Raw genomic sequence first — 4,245 nt, forward strand, 5'->3', positions numbered from 1 at the left:
AGCCAGGGTCTCCTCACAAGCCCATGTGACCCCTGAGGAACAGATCCTCAAGTAGCCTTAAGAGTGAAAATAAATTGTCATCTGGTCCAACTGTATGGCCTTAAACACCCACAAGGAAAGTATAACCAATGATTAAAGGGGCCAATATAATTTCTTAAGAGTCCATATGTATAGCTAAAGGCTACATAACAAGCAACAATGCCAGATAGGAGATACCTTCTTTTGAGTTGTTGGCCAGGGTGGCCCAAGGGACTCCCAGATAGTAACCCTGCATTGAACTGGGAAAATGAACAGCAGATCCAAATCTTTTCTAAAGGAATATTGACAACTGATTGCTGCTAGATGAAGAACAGCTGACCTTCCTAAAACAAAGCCCTCCAGATAGGCTGACTAGATTCACTGGATGGACAAGTAGTGGCGAATGGCTGGGGGTGCTGACAACACAGCAGACAGTAGCAGGGATATCAGAGTATAAAGGCTGTAGTGGGGGGAGAGAGGCTATGGGAGGGTGCCATCTAGGAAGTGGGTGTGTAGTTGAATAAGATGGTTTGGGATATTCTGTGTGATATACACACATACACACATTCAACAATGTTTTAAAAATGTATTATGTTTGAGGAGGAACCATGGAAATTTTGTCATGCTAATTAGTAGAGGTGCTAAACATTATCATTGAAATCTACCCAATGACTTTAGAGACATACACAGGCGCCAAGGATCCAAGTGCAACCGATTATGACTAGTAATACAGACGCATACAGATTAGAGATGCATGCACCAACATATCAGTGTTAGTAGCAAAAACAATGAGTCTTTCTGCAAGGAACAATATATTCTAAAATGAAATGGAGATCTTTTTTAATTGAGAACTCTGACAACAACGTGGATGGCAACAGGGATAACAGAGTATATGGGCTCCAATGGGGGGGGGAGGCTATGGGAGGGTGCCATTTGGGAAGTGGGTATATAGATGAATAAGATTGTTTGGGATGTTCTGTATGAAAAACACACATTAAAAATCAACAAATTTTTAAAAATGAGTTATAGTTGAGGAAGAAGCATAAAAATTTTCTTCATGTTAATTAGTAGAGGTGAAAAATATTCCCAGTGAAAAGTACCTGCTGACTTTATATCCATACTCAGGTACTAAGGATCCGAGTGTAACCGACTGTGACTAGTAATAATTAGATACATAGAGATTAAAGACACATGTGCACACATGTAGGTGTTAGTAGTATTAAAACTATAGGAAACAGCATATCTTAAAATGAAATGGAGATCTTCTTTAAAGGGTAAAAACTCATTCAATTTTATATCTTACAGGGTTTATACTGAGTTCAATATTGTATGACTGTGTTAATTCAACTGGGAATCTAAAAATTTACAGCCACCTTTGAAAGAGATGTATCCTTGCTCTGGAATGTGTTACTGAATATGTTAAAGCTGTAATGAAATGCTTCTTCTAATCATGTGGTTATTAAATTTTTTTAAATTTTAAAACAACAAAAAAATGAAAAGCAATGTCTTAAAGATATATCTGCATACCCACTTACTATTCACAATAGCTAAAAGGCTGAATGAATAAACAAAATGTGATGCGTACATACCATGGAATACTATTCACTAAAGAGGAAGGAGGGGCTGGAGAGATAGCTCAGTGGTTTAAAGTACTCTCTGCACCATCATAAGGACCAGAGTTTGGATCCCAGCACCCATGTAACAAGCTGGGCATCCTGCACATGCCCTGTTAACCCCAGGTCCAATTGGGGGTAGAGACAGGAGGATGTCTGGGGCTTTCTGCCTTCCAGCCTAGATGAGAAAATGGAAATCCTAGGTTCAGGGAGAGACCTTGCCTCAAAGGAATGGGTAGAGAGTGATAGAGGACACCTGATGGCCTCTTCTGGCTTCAGGGGCATGCACCCACTCACACACATATGTACACACCACACACACACACACACACACACACACACGCACACGCACACACACACATAGAGAAAGATAGAAAGGAAATTTTGACATGTGCTAGAACATGGACAGGCCAGGAAGACAATATGCTAAGTGAAATAATCCAGTCACAAAAGGATAAATCCTGGATGAGTCCATTCATGTGAGGTCACCAGAGCTATCAAATTTGTAGGTAGGGAATACAGTGGTGATTGCCAGATACCATGGGAGGAGAAAGAGGGAGTTGCTTAAGTGGATACAGTTTAGATTTGCAAGATGAAGCGGTCTGGAGACTGGTTGCTCAACAAAGTGAATGTATTTAGCATTATAGAACAAAAATCTTAACAATGATTAAGACAGAGATGGAAAGATAGCTCAGCCCATATGTACAGTGTTTGAGAACCTGAATTTGATTCCCAGAACAAGAGCCAGGCATGAGGACTGGAGAGATGGCTCAGCAGTTAAGAGCACTTGCTGCTCTTGCAGAACACTCCAGGATAGGTTCCCAGCACCGACAGAGCAGTTCACAAGCATCTATAACTCCAGTACCAGGGGTTCCAACAACCTCTTCCGGCCTCCTCAGGCACTGCATGCACATGGTACATATACAAACATGCAAGCAAAGCACTCATACACATAAAAAATAGAATGAATAACTTTTTTTTTGGTCTTTTTGAGACAGGGTCTCCCTGTAGCCCCAGCTATCCTGGAATTCACTATGTAGACCAGGCTGGCCTTGAACTCACAGAGATCTGCCTGCCTCTGCCTCCTGAGTGCTGGGATTAAAGGCGTGCGCCACCATGCCCAGTGATAAATAACTTTTTAAACCAAGAATGGTGATACACACTTGTAAATCCAACACTAGAGAAGTGGAGAGAGGTGGAGACAGGTGGCTCCCCCCTCTCTTGCTGGCCTGGCTGATTTAATGAGTTCCAGTTCACTGAGAGACACTGTCTCAAAAACACAAGGTGGATGGAAGCCCATGGAGCAGCCCCCAAGGCTGTCCTCTGGTTTCCATACACACAGGACACACGTGCACCTATACACACAAGAACATACATGTAGAAAAATATTATTAAGACATCAAGCATGGGGACAACCATTCATAAGTCCAGCATAGAGGAGGTGGAAGCAGAAGGATGCTGATTTTGAGGCTCACCGGTGCTACATGCTGAAGCTCTGTCTCAAAAAACAAGGGCTGAAGTGTTGCTCAGTGGTTACGTGCTTCCAGTATGAGCAAGGGCCTGGGTTCAGTTCCCAGCACTGAAAAAGGTTAAGACAGTAAACTTTATATTTATAGTTTGGGTATTTCACTGCAAAGTTTAAAAACCCAACTCTTTCTATGTTCTTTGGACCTGACACGATCTAGCCCAGCCTATCTCTCACCTCACTTCCTGCCACTTCCCCTCCCTTCCTCAGCTCCAGATATTCTGGTCTTCTGGGCAGCACTCTTCCCACCTAGAAAGTTTCTCCTCCATGGTTCTCATGATCCACCCTTCCACCTCCACAAGCCTCTGCTCTAGGAGACCATCACTAACCCAACCTCCCCCACTTGGTTTCCCTCTGTGGCCTTTCCTCTACCTGGCATAATTCATTCTCTCTCTCTCTCTCTCTCTCTCTCTCTCTCTCTCTCTCTCTGTCTCCCTCCCTCCCTCCCCCTTCACAGGGCAGGGATTTTTGTCTGCTTTGCTCATCACACACTTCCGGGTACACAGTAGTTGCTTAATAAACACAGCATATGTAGAATGACTTGTGGAAAGAATGAATGTGAACCCTACAGTGCTATCGTCACACAAAAAGACAAAAACAAGGATTTCCCAGAGGCCCCAAATTACCCTCTCATTATTCAGTAAACCCAGTTTCTTCCCTGGAAAACAGGATCCCTTCAGAAGTCTCAAAAACTGACATGGTACATGTAAAGTACTGCCAGGTGCTAGAGAAGATACGTGACGAAATGAGCAACGACAGCACACAGCAAAGCTCTGTCTATGGAACAAAGATCTTTAACAGCACGCTTTTTAAATTCCAGTACAAGCTGCTTATCATCTCTTCCAGCCACTGGTAAGACTTCTTCTGGTTCTGGGGTCAGGACACCTGGGTGGACAGGGCTGCCACCCGCTATGTGACCTTGGGGCAGACACCACACCATGATTCCTCTCTGAGACTCATTTACTCTTTCTGGTCAAAGGACTAGCTGGCATCCCATGGGTTCCCTTCCTACTTGAACATTCCAGCAATTTTAAAAAGCAATTCAGCCAGGAGTGGTGGCACACACCTTTGATCCCAGCACTCGGGAGG

The sequence above is a fragment of the Nannospalax galili genome, unplaced genomic scaffold (assembly GCF_000622305.1).
Source record: "Nannospalax galili isolate Female #2095 unplaced genomic scaffold, S.galili_v1.0 scaffold136, whole genome shotgun sequence".
NCBI lineage: Eukaryota > Metazoa > Chordata > Mammalia > Rodentia > Spalacidae > Nannospalax > Nannospalax galili.